Source organism: Triturus cristatus, chromosome 1_2, assembly GCF_964204655.1.
Source record: "Triturus cristatus chromosome 1_2, aTriCri1.1, whole genome shotgun sequence".
Taxonomy (NCBI): Eukaryota; Metazoa; Chordata; class Amphibia; order Caudata; family Salamandridae; genus Triturus; species Triturus cristatus.
The window spans coordinates 981901093-981920794 of NC_140580.1; the positions used below are offsets into that span (position 1 = coordinate 981901093).

General features: G+C 49.0%; 1 protein-coding gene across 4 annotated transcripts in view; it reads left to right on the forward strand.

Annotated features, from left to right (window-relative positions):
* Positions 1-19702, forward strand: part of EXD3 (exonuclease 3'-5' domain containing 3) — a 2855457-nt gene that overhangs the window by 2661170 nt on the left and 174585 nt on the right. The window lies entirely within an intron of this gene.

A 19702-nucleotide genomic window follows, 5' to 3' on the forward strand; every position in this document is an offset into this window, starting at 1 on the left:
CCATCTATTTATACGTTGCAATTCACAATATTACAGAATTACAAAAAAAGGGGGTCAGAACCGTTACCATTATAGAAATATAAAAAAGGAAATAAATTCAAAAGGATTCAAAAAGATTACCACCCCAGCGGGTACATACCACAGTCCCAGTGGACAGAATTTCTATAATTGCGGTTCTACGTGTATAGCCCCAGTGGGCAAACTCGATACTGTAGTAGACCTATGTGCAAATTGCTCATATCAATTTCCGAATTGTATTTAGTCTGTGTAAAGTGCTTGTGCTAGTTAAAATAAGTTCTAAGACTTATAAGTGAGATAATTAAAATACAGGTAGGGAGGTGCGTCCGAGGTGGGATCATAAATGTGTGTGAAAGTCCTCCTCAATATTAAGACCTTCAGGAATTTTGGAGTTGAGGCGAATGATGTAACTGGATTCTAATTGCCTCAATTTTTTCACTCGATCACCTCCTCTTGCGCTCACTGGGACTGCATCAATTACGTAGTATTCAAGGCCCTTAATGTCCCTTTTATGGTATGTGTCAAAGTGCCTAGCCACGGGGTAGGTTTTATCCCCATTTTTAACGGCCCTAAGGTGCTGGAGAATACGCTTGTGTACAGGGAGGATTGTGCTGCCCACGTACCGCAAGCCACATGGGCAAGGCAGCACGTAGACAGCATACTCAGTTTTACAGGAGTAATACCCCTTGATTTTACTTTCATGGGATGATAGACCACCCATGAAAGCCGAAGTATTTTTACCATGGATACAGGCCTTACATTTCCTGCACTTGACAAATCCTTCCTTTCTCTTAAGCCAAATATTGGACGTCTGCCCCTTAGACATTGGCAGCATGTTAGATACCAATGATTGTTTTAATGATTTGGCTTTCCTGAAGGTTATCAGAGGTTTGCGTCCTACTTGCTTTCCAAGCACTGGATCATTGGCAATGATATGCCAATGTCTATGCAGTATCTTACGTAGGCTGCCCTCCTGTGCATTGTAGTTGGTAATTAATCTACACTGATCCTCATTAGTAGTAGATTGGGTGCCTGCATTTTGACCCCTGTCAAAGAGTATTGCCTCCCTAGATGTCTTCTGTGTTTTCCAAATAGCTGTTTTCACCCAGGATTGAGGATATCCTCTGGCTGCAAAGCGTCCCTTGAGACAACCCAGTTCTAAGTGAAAGTCTTGGACATTACTGCAATTCCTCATTGCCCTAAGGCACTCACCATAGGGGATGCTTCTCACTAGATTATTTGGATGGAAGCTTGTGGCATGTAGTAAGGTGTTTCCATCTGTCGCCTTACGATATAGTTTGGTCTCCAGTTTGCCGTCAACAATGTAGACTGTTACATCTAAGAAATTAACATTGGACTTACTGATCTCATGTGTAAGTTTCATATTTAGGTCGTTCTCTTGTAAACCATTGACAAAATCCCTTGCACTCCCAGCAGATCCTTTCCATACTACAAAAAGATCGTCAATGTAACGACACCAAAACATCACATTCTCCTGCCATATCATGGAGAACCGCGATTGGACTACCTGCTCCTCCCACCAGCCCATATGCAAATTCGCATAGCTGGGGGCGAAGCAGGCACCCATCGCAGTCCCGCAGATCTGATGGAATAGTTCCCCATTAAAGAGAAAGAAGTTATTATTAAGGCAGGTGGAAATCATTGTCAACAGCATCTGGGTATGATGCCATAATTTCAAAGGTCTCTCTCCCAAATAGTGCTTAACAGCATTAAGGCCGTCTGTGTGCCTAATGCTTGTATAGAGAGTTGTTGCATCTATTGTCATCAATAGAAAATCTGGCTCCCAAGGGATGTTGTAAATTTTACGCAAAAAGTCACCCGTGTCTTGGATGAAGGACGGGAGCTTTTTTACCATGGGTGCTAAAACATAATCCACATACTTAGAGGTGTTTTCAAAGGCACTCGCAATTGCCGAAATTATTGGCCTGCCCGGAGGATTTTCCATGCTTTTATGCACTTTGGGTATCAGGTATAAGACCGGTGTAGTGGGACAGTTGATTTTCAAAAATAACAATTCATCATTGCTAATCAATCCATGCCTAAACCAATTCTGCAATTGCTCGTTATACTTAACATGACTGGCAAACATCACATCTTTGCTAACTCTCACATAGTTTGTCTTGTTGTTGAGTTGCTTATATGCTTCTTTGAGGTATTGATCTTTGCCCCATAGAACCACATTGCCCCCTTTGTCTGCATCACGCACAATACATGCATCATTCTTTTTCAGCTTTCTCACTAAAGCATGATATTCTTTATCCCGTTGGGTAAATGCTTGCTTTTTCGTATTTAATGTGCGACATTTGTCGCACATTAAATACGAAAAAGCAAGCATTTACCCAACGGGATAAAGAATATCATGCTTTAGTGAGAAAGCTGAAAAAGAATGATGCATGTATTGTGCGTGATGCAGACAAAGGGGGCAATGTGGTTCTATGGGGCAAAGATCAATACCTCAAAGAAGCATATAAGCAACTCAACAACAAGACAAACTATGTGAGAGTTAGCAAAGATGTGATGTTTGCCAGTCATGTTAAGTATAACGAGCAATTGCAGAATTGGTTTAGGCATGGATTGATTAGCAATGATGAATTGTTATTTTTGAAAATCAACTGTCCCACTACACCGGTCTTATACCTGATACCCAAAGTGCATAAAAGCATGGAAAATCCTCCGGGCAGGCCAATAATTTCGGCAATTGCGAGTGCCTTTGAAAACACCTCTAAGTATGTGGATTATTTTTTAGCACCCATGGTAAAAAAGCTCCCGTCCTTCATCCAAGACACGGGTGACTTTTTGCGTAAAATTTACAACATCCCTTGGGAGCCAGATTTTCTATTGATTACAATAGATGCAACAACTCTCTATACAAGCATTAGGCACACAGACGGCCTTAATGCTGTTAAGCACTATTTGGGAGAGAGACCTTTGAAATTATGGCATCATACCCAGATGCTGTTGACAATGATTTCCACCTGCCTTAATAATAACTTCTTTCTCTTTAATGGGGAACTATTCCATCAGATCTGCGGGACTGCGATGGGTGCCTGCTTCGCCCCCAGCTATGCGAATTTGCATATGGGCTGGTGGGAGGAGCAGGTAGTCCAATCGCGGTTCTCCATGATATGGCAGGAGAATGTGATGTTTTGGTGTCGTTACATTGACGATCTTTTTGTAGTATGGAAAGGATCTGCTGGGAGTGCAAGGGATTTTGTCAATGGTTTACAAGAGAACGACCTAAATTTGAAACTTACACATGAGATCAGTAAGTCCAATGTTAATTTCTTAGATGTAACAGTCTACATTGTTGACGGCAAACTGGAGACCAAACTATATCGTAAGGCGACAGATGGAAACACCTTACTACATGCCACAAGCTTCCATCCAAATAATCTAGCGAGAAGCATCCCCTATGGTGAGTGCCTTAGGGCAATGAGGAATTGCAGTAATGTCCAAGACTTTCACTTAGAACTGGGTTGTCTCAAGGGACGCTTTGCAGCCAGAGGATATCCTCAATCCTGGGTGAAAACAGCTATTTGGAAAACACAGAAGACATCTAGGGAGGCAATACTCTTTGACAGGGGTCAAAATGCAGGCACCCAATCTACTACTAATGAGGATCAGTGTAGATTAATTACCAACTACAATGCACAGGAGGGCAGCCTACGTAAGATACTGCATAGACATTGGCATATCATTGCCAATGATCCAGTGCTTGGAAAGCAAGTAGGACGCAAACCTCTGATAACCTTCAGGAAAGCCAAATCATTAAAACAATCATTGGTATCTAACATGCTGCCAATGTCTAAGGGGCAGACGTCCAATATTTGGCTTAAGAGAAAGGAAGGATTTGTCAAGTGCAGGAAATGTAAGGCCTGTATCCATGGTAAAAATACTTCGGCTTTCATGGGAGGTCTATCATCCCATGAAAGTAAAATCAAGGGGTATTACTCCTGTAAAACTGAGTATGCTGTCTACGTGCTGCCTTGCCCATGTGGCTTGCGGTACGTGGGCAGCACAATCCTCCCTGTACACAAGCGTATTCTCCAGCACCTTAGGGCCGTTAAAAATGGGGATAAAACCTACCCCGTGGCTAGGCACTTTGACACATACCATAAAAGGGACATTAAGGGCCTTGAATACTACGTAATTGATGCAGTCCCAGTGAGCGCAAGAGGAGGTGATCGAGTGAGAAAATTGAGGCAATTAGAATCCAGTTACATCATTCGCCTCAACTCCAAAATTCCTGAAGGTCTTAATATTGAGGAGGACTTTCACACACATTTATGATCCCACCTCGGACGCACCTCCCTACCTGTATTTTAATTATCTCACTTATAAGTCTTAGAACTTATTTTAACTAGCACAAGCACTTTACACAGACTAAATACAATTCGGAAATTGATATGAGCAATTTGCACATAGGTCTACTACAGTATCGAGTTTGCCCACTGGGGCTATACACGTAGAACCGCAATTATAGAAATTCTGTCCACTGGGACTGTGGTATGTACCCGCTGGGGTGGTAATCTTTTTGAATCCTTTTGAATTTATTTCCTTTTTTATATTTCTATAATGGTAACGGTTCTGACCCCCTTTTTTTGTAATTCTGTAATATTGTGAATTGCAACGTATAAATAGATGGTTAACTGTAGAGCATGACACTGTATTCACACTGTATCAATTGTTTGTAATTGTAACCGTGAGCGCACGTTCTTAATCGCATATGTCCCGAAACTACGAGTCTGTTAACACTTTCTATGCTTCAGTAGTTCTTAATTGTCACGTGATCACTGTTTACTTCAAAAAGGCTGAAAACTTTATCTCAAACGTTGGTGAACAAGCCTGCTTTGCAGGCGAAACGCGTATAACGTTTTGAGCTGATTAAAGATTTATGCGCAGCAGACAAGGCGTCGACCTTCCTTTTTGACAAGAGGATTCTTTATTTTGATATTTCCGGGCCGTGCTTTGGAGGCCCGTACGTCGACGCGCCCTCCGGTTTGGAGGTGGTGAGCATTCTGGAGCAACTTGGAGGAGTAATATATATATATATATATATATATATATATATATATATATATAGGAGCACTTTACATGAGCACCAGTTACGTTACGCAAGAACACGTTCATTTTTGGTAGGCACGGGGAGATTGAGTGATTTGCACAGAATCACAGGATGTTGAGCTGACTGCCAAGACTCGAACCTGGTTCACCAGTTCCAAAGTCGATATCTCTGCTGTACCGCCACATCTTCTCCATAATATATATCTGCCTTAAGCGCAAAAACCTTACAGGCATCCAAGTAGAAGTGCAAATTAATCAGTTAAATAAATATGGAAATACACTTGTTGTAGAATCATGTTTTCACAAAACTCAAAAAATCGCAATGAGCTGACAAAATGAGCATCAATAAATTACTAATACTCAGTAGAACTGTAAAAATATATATATATATATCTCAAAACCTGTTGCCCTACATATAATCTACCATTTTGTTCTATAGAGGATATGGCCTGTAATTATTTATTCGTCCAGGCTGATTGGTCTCTCTGATTTAATTGATGGTGTTGGGTCTGTCTTGCCTTGTACGCCCTGTATAATGTTCAACGTGTGTGTTACGAGGTAGAGAGGTCAGATAAAGGTTAAGTTACAGGATTAGAAATATGACATGGATTTGACTTCGTGTTTCCTGGTTTCTTCAAATTTTCTGATCTTTGTCCAGATTACTTTATCACCCTGTGCCTCGAATCACGCATCAGGCAAAAGGGATGCTGAGCCAGTTCCACAATTTGGGGTGGGGGTGGTAGCCAAAGCTGTACAGACCTTTTCCCACCCTACATTTCCCCAGTGGACTAGAGCCCCCCTGGATGCCAGTTTTCATGACAGGGTCTGCTCCTGGTGCCTCTGCCACATTCCCCAGATCCCATAGTTTACAGGGTGGGGGCAGCAAGTCACACAACTAGGCAGGCTGCAGACGGACCAACGGTTTCGGAGGCCAAAGAGAAGGCACTGAAAACCAAGTTGAAGTAAGTCCTGCACCAGTGGCCTAGTTCCTGAAGGTGAGCCCACTACATGCGACCTCCTGGACCAGCCTTGCAAGAATTCTTAAGAAAGCATGCAACGAAACTTGAACGAAATTTCCAATTAGTACAGTTATTCTGGGGTACAATTTGAATGGAATATGACAAGAGAGATCCTTTGGCATAAAACAGGTAATTTTAGAGGTCTGGGGATCAGATCCATGTGTATGTTTGCTTGCGGTTCACTGTGGCTTGTGGGGGCATAACCAAGGCCACTGGAATTATATGGCCGGGGAAGACCAAATTATGCGGCAGGGTTGACTAAATTATACATCAAAAATAGGCAAATGCTGCATATTTTGTAATCGTCTAACTTCATTATTCTATCATTTTTATATTGGTTAGCACTGTCTGGACGTAAGCTCTACCTCATTAATACTAGTTTAACACCTTAATAGAAAAATAAGCAAAGGAAAGGTGACCAGTCAACCAAAGCGATGGTCTGCCAATCTGCAGACACATGTATTGTTGTGTTGTTTTCGTAGCTTTCGATCTGTTTCAGCTAGAAACAATCTTTTGTTAAACCCTACAGATTATGTAGAAGATGTTGTATTATGTGGCACATGAGAAAAATGGTGCGGCAAAATCGCAAAATTCCAGTGGTCCAGAAGCAATCAATCCTTTCTGGCTTACCATTCAGCAATTTACGTAAAAGGGTCCTGTTGGATTTTCAACAAGAAGTCAAACGCCCCCTTTACATTGACTTAAAAGTTCAAACACATTCTTCCTTGTGTTAAATGTCCTTGCTTCCGGAGTCTAGGTATTAAAAAAATCAGGAAATTGGAGCAACAAATTAAGCTTGATGGTGCTGTGGTATATGTCCCAGTATTGCTGAGTCCCCGCCCCACCCAGACACCCCATTCCATCCAGTGGGTCTCGTGGGTACCCTCCCAGTCCCACCTCCGAGGCATAGATCGGACAAAACGCAACAGAATTTTACATTTTAATTAAGGGTCATTATAACCCCGCCCATATTTTATTAAATGTAAACATATTAAAAGATTCACATATGTCAATAAGCAGAAACCCGCCATAATAATCCAGGCAGTATTCATACGTCAAAATGTATGTACAATATTATTTACAATCTTGTGGATGTCTAACCTTAACAAAGATTCTAATACATAGCCATTCCTCATCCTAAACTAAAGAATATATACAGTACATTTGTCTCTGCGTATCCCGAATTGAGCCTACGGGAAAGGTCATGACTGGTCCAACTACGGGCTAGGTCCACCCACCAACCTGGAGTGACCTTGCGCAGGAGGCCCGTCTGCCCAGAAAGTTTACCTACCTGGGGCACCCCCTATGCCCTCAAACACTACCCCCAAGGGGCTGCGCTGGTATGCTAACTTGGCACCCACTCGCCTGTGCGGGAATTGGCCGCAAGTACCTACTGGAAGCTTGCACTTCTCCACCCCGCACCCTCCAGCCTACTGGCTGTAATCGCCCCCTGGAGTTCCATGAGAGACCGCTGTCCCCCGGGTATCCCCATTAACACCTTCATTTATGTCAATACCACGCCCCCTGATGGACAGGAACTCTGGTTAACGTAATGTGCCTTGATAATTAATCCTGAATAGATGCACTACTCTTCTCCACTGTTGCGAGCATATATAAAAGCCCTCAGATAGGCCTCCGTGCATGGGTGCATTTAAAATCCACAGTCAATGTCTCCCATTAGAGGTAAGGAAATCCGAAACCTCCTGGCACCGAGTCCTCTCGGGTTGGTGCCTCTCCTTGACCTTACGACCCCTCCGCCGGCGCCGACCCCTATGGTGCCGTCTTCGGACGACGACGTCCCCAGTTTTTGCCCCGGTCCAGCGCCATCTCTGGCGCCGATGGATGAGCAATTCATCTACCGCCCGGCTCCGTCCTTACAACCTGTCTACCAGGAGTCGGATTACGGGGACGACTGGGAAGGGTCTGAGGACCCTCTAGCACAGCAGTGCCAGTTTCATCAGGACTGGGCAGAAGAGCTGGGGGATGCCAGTGGTCTTGATACTTCCCCTGACACTGGCTTCATCTCTCCTCCCTCCGTGGCTACGGAGGAGGGTGCAACCTATTCTGTGGTGCTGCGCAGGGCTGCCAAAGCCCTTCATCTGCAGCTCCCTGCAGCGGCCGTGAGGACTAACTTCCTCACTGAAGTGCTTCAACCGCAAGTAAGCTCTTCGGAGCCTCTACTGCAGTTCAATGAAGCACTGACTGACGTTCTGATGGGCACCTGGTCCAAGCCCTCCACAGTCACTCCTGTGGACCGGAACGTGGCACGGCGCCACCGTCCTGCTCCGGGCGACCCCAGCTTTCTGTCAGTGCACCCCACCCCTGAGAGCTTGGTTATCCAGGCCTCTATGTCCCAGACCGCCTTCCCGTCCGCTCCTCCGGATCGGAATCCAAAAGGTTGAAACAGTTTGGGAAGAAGCTTTTCTCCTCCCTCAGTTTGGGGTTGCGGTCCATTAATACCGCGTGCCATTTTGACCATTACACCCACTCCTTGTGGGATACGGTGGCGGATGTGCTGCCCCACGGTCTAGAGGAGGCCCGGACAGGGCTCGCCCAGGCTCTTGCTGAGGGGCGGGATGCAGCACAGTACTCGATTCGATGTGGGCTTGACACCACGAAGTCGCTAGGTAGGGCGATTGCGACGATGGTGGCGATCTGTCGCCACGCCTGGCTGAGATCCACGAATTTCTCCGGGGATGTCCAGAGCACCCTCATGGACATGCCCTTCGATGGCCGTCGCCTTTTTGGCGACATAGCAGATAGTGCGCTGGAGCGCTTTAAGGACTCCAGGGCTACAGCCAAGTCCTTGGGCCTCTCGGCCCGCGCCCGCAAACTTCCGCTTTTCGCCCCTTTCGTGGCCAAGGAAGGGGCGCCCCCGCACGTCCGTCTAGCCACAGGCTGCAGAACCAGCCTCAATGCGGTCGCGGACGTGGATTCCGCCGAGGCGGAGCAGGGGGACAGAGAGCCGGTCAGCCCACATCTGCCCCCGCAGCATCTGCCTCAAGCCTTCCTAGTCCGACCTTTCAGGCCCATTCCACGCCAGTGGGAGGCAGAGTTTGCCATCACCTGCTCCACTGGCGTACCATCACGTCGGACAGGTGGGTGCTGCAAATCGTCCGAAGGGGCTACTCCCTCCCCTTCGAGGCGACCCCTTCAGCCATGCCACCGCATGTCGGGGAATCACTTCCAGCTTCTGCAGGAGGAAGTTACGGCCCTCTTGGCCAAGGGGGCCATCAAGCGCGTTCCTGGCCCAGAAGTAGGTTGGGGTTGTTACTCACACTACTTTCTGGTTCCCAAGAAGGGCGCCCTATCTTGGACCTCAGGAGCATCAACGCCTTCCTCCGGAAGGAGAAGTTCAAGTGCTCACCTTAGCTCAGGTTCTGGCTGCCCTAGACCCTGGAGACTGCATGGTAGCGTTGGATTGCAGGACGCATATTTCCACATCCCTGTCCTGCTGGCCCACCGGCGTTACCTGCGGTTCACGGTAGGCCACAAGCACTTTCAGTTTACCGTGCTCCCCTTCGGCCTCACCAGTGCCCATCGAGGGTCCACGAAAGTGATGGCGGTGGTCGCAGCTCATCTGCACAGATTAGGGGTTCCAGTCTTCCCCTATCTCGACGACTGGTTGTTGAAGGCATGCTCGCCCCAGGCAGTCGTCTCCCACCTCCAGACTATGGCCGACCTCCTGCATTTGCTGGGGTTCTCCATCAACGTGCCGAAGTCGCATCTGAGTCCCTCCTAGAAGCTTCTTTTCATTGGAGCAGTTCTGGACTCAGCGCTGTTTCGGGTCTACCCTCCAGAACAGCTGGTTCGGGATATTCAGGCTCTGATTCCGATCTTTCATTCTTAATCCCGAGTTTCGGTCAGGTTGGTGCTGCGGCTGCTGGGTCTAATGGCCTCCATCATCCTGCTGGTGCATCACGCCAGGTGGCGGATGCGGGCTCTGCAGTGGGACCTGAAGTTCCAGTGGGCTCAACATCGGGGCAACCTGTCTGACCACGTCTTGATCTTGGAGGGCACTGCAAGGCATTTGCAGTGGTGGCTCACGGACCGCGATTGGGTCAGTGGCAGATCCCTCTCCCTACCCCAACCGGAGCATGTAGTGGTGACGGATGCGTACCTCCTGGGATGGGGGGGCCACATGGGAGAGGCGTAGATCAGAGGCCTCTGGTCTCCGGCGGAGTCCCGGCTCCATATCAACCTATTGGAGCTGCGGGCAATCCGGCTTGCACTGCAGGCATTCCTTCCCTCTGTTCGGAGAAGTGTAGTGCAGGTGTTCACGGACAACACCACCGCCATGTGGTATTGCAACAAACAGGGCGGGGTGGGGTCGTGGACCCTTTGTCAGGAGGCTCTGCGCCTCTGGACATGGCTGGAACATCAAGGCATCACCCTGGTGGTTCAACACCTGGCAGGCTCTCTGAACGCCAGGGCGCACAAACTCAGCCGCCGGTGCATGATGGATCACGAATGGTGTCTGAACTCGGACGTGGCGCAAGGCCTCTTTCGGCAGTGGGGAGAGACTTGGTTAGATCTATTCGCCACCGAAGAGAACGCGCAATGTCATCAGTTCTACGCGTTGGAATTTCCAAGGCGGCACTCGCTCGGAGACGCTTTTCGTTGCGATTGGAGTTGCTGTCTGTTGTACGCCTTTCCGCCTATACCACTTCTGCCCAGAGTGCTGAAGAAGATCAGACGCGACCGGGCCCAAGTCATCCTTGTGGCTCCGGATTGGGCACGAAGATACTGGTATCCCGAGCTACTCAGTCTGTCAATCGCTCCCCCGATTCGACTGCCTCTTCAGGAGGACTTTCTGTCGCAGCAGCAGGGGACGGTCCTCCACCCGAACCTGTCCAGCTTCCACCTCCATGCGTGGATATTGAGCGGCGACAGTTGATGCCATTGAACTTGCCTCCTGAAGTCTGTGATGTCATTCTGGCAGCCAGGCGTCCCTCCACTAAAACAGTATACGCCTGCAGGTGGAACAAATTTGTGGCATGGTGCACAGCAAAGGCTGTGGATCCCCTGTCCACCCCTCTTTCTGAAGTTCTCCTCTTTCTTCTTTCCCTGACCCAGCAAGGCTCTGCTCTGGGCACCCTCAAAGGATATCTGTCAGCTGTTTCTGCCTTCTAACGGCTTCCTGATCAGCCTTCTCTTTTCCAGTCGCCTGTTGTTGCTAGATTCTTTAAAGGCATTACTCACGTTTCCTCCTGTTCCTTTCGTAATGCCTCAGTGGGACTTGAACCTGGTGTTAACCTATCTGAAGTGCGCTCCTTTTGAGCCACTTCATAATTGCCCTCTTCATCTTCTGACTCTTAAGACTGCTTTCCTGGTTGCCATCACCTCTGCCAGAAGAGTGAGTGAGCACCAGTCTCTTTCTTCTAAACCTCCTTTCCACTCTGTCCATCCGGACCAGGTTGTTCTCAGAACTCGTCCTTCCTTTCTCCCTAAGGTGGTTACTGCCTTTCACATCGGCCAGTCTGTTACATTGCCCACCTTCTTTCCGCCTCCGCATCCCTCCAAAGAGGAAGAGAGGCTCCACCGTCTGGACCCAAAACGTGCGCTCTCCTTCTATCTGGACCGCACGAAACAGTTCCGGGTGGACGACCAACTCTTCGTTGGCTACGTGGGCGCTAAGAAGGGGCGGGCAGTGCAAAAGCGGACCATCTCTCGGTGGGTCGTTTTGTGCATGAAGGCCTGTTATTCCTTGGCAAAGAAGGAACCTCCTGTGGGGCTGAGGGCCCATTCCACTCCGGCCACAGCTGCTACTACTGCCCTGGGACGGGGAGTCCCTCTTCAGGACATTTGTCAGGCAGCAACGTGGGCCTCGCTGCACACGTTTGCTAAGCATTACTGCCTGGACAGCCAAGTCCGGAGGGACGGCTTCTTTGGCCGTTCCGTTCTCCAGGACTTCCTGGTGTGATCTTGGTTCGCAGACCCACCACCGGGGTTGGTATTGCTGGGGTATCTATTATAAGGTATGTAATCTAACTAACGTGTTTCTTTAAGATGAACAAGTTACTTACCTTCGGTAACGATATATCTGTAAGAAACATTAGTTAGTTAGATTCCTTACCGCCCCACCCATCCTCCCCGTTCTGCGAACTGATATCTAGGGTTAAGGTCATCCCTTTCAGGGCCCTAGATTCATGGCACCAGTGTCGATTTCTTGCATGGCTCTTTGTTCCTGGCGCGGAAAGCTATGTACAAAAACTTACGTCAGCGTGCGAGGGCGGCGTCTAAGTACTCCGACGTCATCCCGGCGATCACGCCGCCGGACGCGGAGCTGCAGACGATGCCTAGCGACGCGCAAGGGTATTGTTGACGAAAAATCTTTCCGGATCCAGCCTCACGCCTGGGGATATTCTAAGGTAAGGAATCTCACTAACTAATGTTTCTTACAGATATATCGTTACCGAAGGTAAGTAACTTGTTCAACAAGGCTAGTGTCTGGGCAGGATGCATACACTCTGCGCTAGTATTATTCGTGTTATGTGGCTGGGCTAGACAAGTACATTCAGGGGCTGTTTGAACAGGGCTGCTGTCTGGTAGGATGCGTACACTCGGCGCTGGTATTTTTGTTGTGTGGCTGGGCTAGCCGAGTACATTCAGTGGCTGTATGAACAGGACTGTTGTCTAGCAGGATGCGTACACTCGGCACTGGTGTTCGTGTTATGTGGATGGGCTAGCCGAGTACATCCAGTGGCTGTATGCACAGGGCTTCTGTCTGGCAGGATGCGTAAACTCTGCGCTGGTATTCGTGTTGTTTGGCTGGGCTAGCCGAGTACATCCAGTGGCTGTATGAACAGGGCTGGTGTCTAGCAGGATGCGTACACTCGGCGCTGGTATTTTCGTTAGTTGGCTGGGCTAGACGAGTACATCAAGTGGCTGTATGAACAGGGCTGATGTCTAGAAGGATGTGTACACTCGGCACTGGTGTTCGTGTTATGTGGCTGGGCTAGCCGAGTACATCTAGTGGCTGTATGAACAGGGCTGATGTCTAGAAGGATGCGTACACTCGGCACTGGTGTTCGTGTTATGTGGCTGGGCTAGCCGAGTACATCCAGTGGCTGTATGCACAAGGTTGATGTCTGGCAGGATGCGTACACTCTGCGCTGGTATTTGTGTTATGCGGCTGGGCTTGACGAGTACATCCAGTGGCTGTATGCACAGGGCTGATGTCTAGAAGGATGCGTACACTCGGCACTGGTGTTCGTGTTATGTGGATGGGCTAGCCGAGTACATCCAGTGGCTGTATGCACAGGGCTTCTGTCTGGCAGGATGCGTAAACTCTGCGCTGGTATTTGTGTTGTTTGGCTGGGCTAGCCGAGTACATCCAGTGGCTGTATGAACAGGGCTGGTGTCTAGCAGGATGCGTACACTCGGCGCTGGTATTCGTGTTAGTTGGCTGGGCTAGCCGAGTACATCAAGTGGCTGTATGAACAGGGCTGATGTCTAGAAGGATGCGTACACTCGGCACTGGTGTTCGTGTTATGTGGCTGGGCTAGCCGAGTACATCCAGTGGCTGTATGAACAGGGCTGATGTCTAGAAGGATGCGTACACTCGGCACTGGTGTTCGTGTTATGTGGCTGGGCTAGCCGAGTACATCCAGTGGCTGTATGCACAGGGCTTCTATCTGGCAGGATGCGTAAACTCTGCGCTGGTATTCGTGTTGTTTGGCTGGGCTAGCCGAGTACATCCAGTGGCTGTATGAACAGGGCTGGTGTCTAGCAGGATGCGTACACTCGGCGCTGGTATTTTCGTTAGTTGGCTGGGCTAGACGAGTACATCAAGTGGCTGTATGAACAGGGCTGATGTCTAGAAGGATGTGTACACTCGGCACTGGTGTTCGTGTTATGTGGCTGGGCTAGCCGAGTACATCTAGTGGCTGTATGAACAGGGCTGATGTCTAGAAGGATGCGTACACTCGGCACTGGTGTTCGTGTTATGTGGCTGGGCTAGCCGAGTACATCCAGTGGCTGTATGCACAAGGTTGATGTCTGGCAGGATGCGTACACTCTGCGCTGGTATTTGTGTTATGCGGCTGGGCTTGACGAGTACATCCAGTGGCTGTATGCACAGGGCTGATGTCTAGAAGGATGCGTACACTCGGCACTGGTGTTCGTGTTATGTGGATGGGCTAGCCGAGTACATCCAGTGGCTGTATGCACAGGGCTTCTGTCTGGCAGGATGCGTAAACTCTGCGCTGGTATTTGTGTTGTTTGGCTGGGCTAGCCGAGTACATCCAGTGGCTGTATGAACAGGGCTGGTGTCTAGCAGGATGCGTACACTCGGCGCTGGTATTCGTGTTAGTTGGCTGGGCTAGCCGAGTACATCAAGTGGCTGTATGAACAGGGCTGATGTCTAGAAGGATGCGTACACTCGGCACTGGTGTTCGTGTTATGTGGCTGGGCTAGCCGAGTACATCCAGTGGCTGTATGAACAGGGCTGATGTCTAGAAGGATGCGTACACTCGGCACTGGTGTTCGTGTTATGTGGCTGGGCTAGCCGAGTACATCCAGTGGCTGTATGCACAGGGCTTCTATCTGGCAGGATGCGTAAACTCTGCGCTGGTATTCGTGTTGTTTGGCTGGGCTAGCCGAGTACATCCAGTGGCTGTATGAACAGGGCTGGTGTCTAGCAGGATGCGTACACTCGGCGCTGGTATTTTCGTTAGTTGGCTGGGCTAGACGAGTACATCAAGTGGCTGTATGAACAGGGCTGATGTCTAGAAGGATGTGTACACTCGGCACTGGTGTTCGTGTTATGTGGCTGGGCTAGCCGAGTACATCTAGTGGCTGTATGAACAGGGCTGATGTCTAGAAGGATGCGTACACTCGGCACTGGTGTTCGTGTTATGTGGCTGGGCTAGCCGAGTACATCCAGTGGCTGTATGCACAAGGTTGATGTCTGGCAGGATGCGTACACTCTGCGCTGGTATTTGTGTTATGCGGCTGGGCTTGACGAGTACATCCAGTGGCTGTATGCACAGGGCTGATGTCTAGAAGGATGCGTACACTCGGCACTGGTGTTCGTGTTATGTGGATGGGCTAGCCGAGTACATCCAGTGGCTGTATGCACAGGGCTTCTGTCTGGCAGGATGCGTAAACTCTGCGCTGGTATTCGTGTTGTTTGGCTGGGCTAGCCGAGTACATCCAGTGGCTGTATGAACAGGGCTGGTGTCTAGCAGGATGCGTACACTCGGCGCTGGTATTCGTGTTAGTTGGCTGGGCTAGCCGAGTACATCAAGTGGCTGTATGAACAGGGCTGATGTCTAGAAGGATGCGTACACTCGGCACTGGTGTTCGTGTTATGTGGCTGGGCTAGCCGAGTACATCCAGTGGCTGTATGAACAGGGCTGCTGTCTGGCAGGATGCGTACACTCTGCGCTGGTATTCGTGTTATGTGGCTGGGCTTGACGAGTACATCCAGTGGCTGTATGCACAGGGCCGGTGATTGCGGTGCGGACCGGTTGACTTACATTTTTCTAGATCAGAGGACCCTGTTCACATCTCAGATTCTTTGATCCGTGTTTCTTGTTAAGGGAGGAGTCTGCGTGTCGGCTTCAATTGAGCAACGTCGTGGGAACAAATGCCTCCAGTGAGTTTTGTCTGCAGCCAAAAGGTGAGCAGTGAGTGTTAGAGGAGAGAGCAGGAGGTGCGTGGGCCATTAACATAAGAACCTCTGGCTGGTGACAAAAGTGCTGGGATAACAGTCCGAGGGGAGGGGCGGAAGAGCACTGGGTTCCCACAGGAAGGAGCCCTGGGAGTGCGAGGAGCCATTCGCTTGCCTCCCACCTGCGCCTTTTGTTGCGTTGCGTGCTCCGCAGTCTCCGTGAACCTCTTGCCAGAGAGGCGACCTGGCCTCACTCCGGACAGCCTCGAAGCCTCTTGCTGCCTTTACAGCTCTCCTAACGTATGTATATGTTTATATAGCGCCAGGGCACAAGTCCTAAAAAAAGAAGTGGGGGGACTAACCTATTTAATCAGTATGCAAGTGGCATCACAGTGCGTGGCATCACAGTGCGTGGCATCGCGGCGCGTGACATCACAGGATCTGGCATCACAAGAAGAGACATCAGATCTTAAGCCCTCACATATATGTTTAGTAGGTGTATCATGAGTACATTTGAGCACATTTCGAGTACACTTGCAAACCCTCCTGATTTAGGCAGAAGATTCACGTTTGTACGCTACACATTAAACAATGTTACCTTTTGTCAGCGTTAAGCTTTCTCTATCCATAGTACTTTAAAAGAAATAGTGATATTTATATTATTACAACGCCTCCTCAGGGGTAGTAAGCGCTATATAACTACTATTTATTTTGTGCAAATACTGGGAAAGATCAACACATCTGAAGGTCTTACAGTGAATACATATCTCCTAAACAGAGCCTGAACAAAGTGAAAAGCTGCCTCTCTTAAGTATGTGTAAAGTGCTGACAAGGTGAGAGACTTTGTTTCTCCTCTGCTCATTTGCATCAGGTGTGAGGCTCCTGACTGCTGCCAGCTAGGAGAATCCAACAAAAGGAGGCCTGATGACCCCTGAGATTTGGCCTTTGTTACGGGCCCAGCAGGAGTCAGAATAATCGAGCCCCATCCCCCTGCACGCCCCCCTGCACAGTGTTGTAGATCAAAAGCAGATATCAACTGCAGGCACTGCTGAAAGTGTCCCAGTGTTTGGAAATTACACCAGGACGAATTCAGCATCTTTTTTTAGTGGGGCCCTCCTTCTTGGCAGGGAGGATGGCGTCCACCCTGTGAAAAAAGTGGGGGGACGCCTGTAGGAAGGTGGAATCAGACTATATGGTTGCCCCCACTTTTTTCCTGGTGTTTGAATGGTTTTTGATTAGTCTCGCAGGGATCCTGCTATCCAGGACCCCAGCCTATCTGCTTACTCCCTTAAATGATTGGTGTGCATATTAGATGCACTAGTGATTGGATACTGTGGTACCTTATGAGCCCCTAGTATATGGTACCTTAGGTACCTAGGGCATTGGTACTTCACAGGCCTACCAGGGGCTGCAGCATGTATTATGCCATCCCTGGGAAGCATTCACAATCTGACACCACAGGCCTGGTACTGCAGCCTGTGTGAGGTAGTGTTAGCCCTCCTCACTTAGGTATAGGTTCCTATATCTCACCATACACACACACATATAAACCTATCAGTCACCCCTCTTGCAGGCCCTAACAATCCTGAGGGCAGGGTGCTTGGTTTACTATGTGAGGAGGTGCTTCTGCATGAGCAGGACCCCTCTGCAGCTGGCAGAGTCTATTCTTTGCTGCTGTTTGTGGATGCGGTTAAACCATACACTCTTAAGCGCATTAAAATGCTAACTTTGGAATGACTGCATCAAAACATGTCGTGTTTGGTGTCAAACAACTTGGAATCATACCCCCACATCAGTCCATGATGTGGGAACATGATCCCACCCTTCTAGAGGGGACGACATGTAAAACGACAGAAATCCTATAGAGCCCTGGCATCACAAAATGGATGCCACCAGCACAGACACTGGGCTGCCCTCCTGCTGCTGACTGAAACTCGCAGTGGAGGAAGCCCAACAAAAGGTATCCTGTCACAGGGAGGTGTCACCACCTCCCAGACAGGATTTAGTGTATTGGAGCTGGGTGGGTGCACTCTTAGAGTGCTTTGAAGTCCTGCACTGGGGGAGCAGTAGACTCCTCTGTGCATATGCCAGCTCAAACCGGTTCAGGGGCTAGCTGCCCCTGCTCTGGCACGAAACTGGACAAAGGGAAGTGGGTGTAACCACCCACTACCCTGACCCTCCTAGAGGAGTGGTCATAAAGCTAGTCCCTCCCCTATCTTCACTATAAGATAGCAAGCATTGCCAATGCAATTCAGATTAACCCTGGACGACGCTCTTCAAAGAAGAATCCTGGCCCTTCGACGTTCCACTATCTCTGGAAGACTGAAGAATCTCCCTTGGAGTCAAGGAGTGACTCCCCTGCTTGGCAGGCACCAGTAACTTTGATCAACGGTTGCAAACTTCACCGCTCCCGCCGGAGTCCGAAGTCCCTGCATCCCCTGAAGCGGATTTCCTGACCTCTCGACAGCCATTTTGAGTCCCCAGCGAAGCTGTGGCATCTGGACCCCACGAGTGACGAGGAACAACAATACCAGGGAACCGTGCACTGATTTCGAGTGCAAACCCTAAACAACATTCTACGAACTTGTGCTTTGGACCATCTGTAGTCCAAGTCCCTAGCAGGTCTGGTACCGAAAATCAGCAGCCTACCCCGTCCCGAGTGACCCTGGGCTCCTGTGGAACTTTTCCTGCAAAGGCGTCTTCGCGGTTTCTTGCCCGTTGGCTAGTGACTCACCCGAAGACTTTCTCATCGACTTCAAGGGCTCTCCTGGTTGCTCCAGGCCTGCCCTCACTTACCCTCGCTGGGTAAGTCCATCAGACCTTGCTGGTCTGCATCATCGTCAATCTTCACTCCACACGAGACTTGCAGTTGCCAAGGTTTGTTGGCTCCAATCCGGTTGCCGACACCGTCATCAGCTGCAGACGTCGTGGGACCCTCCGAATCCAGCTGCTGGTCATCGTCGATCTCTCCTGGACCTCGTGAGCGAAGAGACAAATCACCATCAACGACCTGAAGCGACGCAACATCAGTGGTCATCCATCCTGCTGGCAACCGGTCACTGGCAAGTGACTTTGAACACAGTCCCCTCAATTTTCATGTCCTCTTCAACTTCAATCCATCTTCGGATTCCAGCGGACACCTCTCCAGTCGTCACAAGCAGCAAGTCTTCAGTGATCTCCATTGAAAACAGCATCGCGACCCGACACCAAAAGACACCTATGCACCCGGCTTCCGTGGGTGAGGTAACTCGTGCACTCCGGTGCCCAAGTGTGTGTTGGCCCTCGAAATACTTACCCTGTAAGTGGCTTGCTTGTTGACTTCTCCGAAGTGCCCTAAAACTTTAAAATACAAACCGCGACTTACGCCATTGAAACCAATAGGAAACCCGTGGCTATGTTTAGACACTGCACGCGTCTCCTATGGGCTGATTACTTACCTGCTAACACTGCAGAAGGGAAGCCCCAGCGATTCCCAAGGCCTTTTCATTTTGCAAGTCGAGTTTGTTAACCCATTTTTTTAGTATATGGTCTGGTACGCCCCTAGGGCTACAGCCATACTTGTGCTTAATTTATTGAGAAGTGTTGACATTAGAATGTGTATCTGGTTCTAATCTCATAAAGAGATTAGTAGAGTGTATCTAAGAATAAATACATATATATTTGATATATATACCTGTGTGGTGTCCTTTTCATTTGGTAATTCAAGAGATTATAAGGTAAAACAAGCTGCTTTACATTCCTCAGAGACTTAGCCTGAAGGCTGCTCTCCACAGCTACCACTAGGATAGCTTTCTTTAAAAGGTTGTCTTAAACCTATCCACCATAAGTCGAATTGGACTGGTGCAAGGTGGCCACTATAACTAGTGACCAGCATATGCCAGGCCAACTTCTCACAATGCCGTCCACCGGCGTGTACCCCCGATTCGTGCCCTGTATAGCGCACAATTTGATACTAAGCAACAGA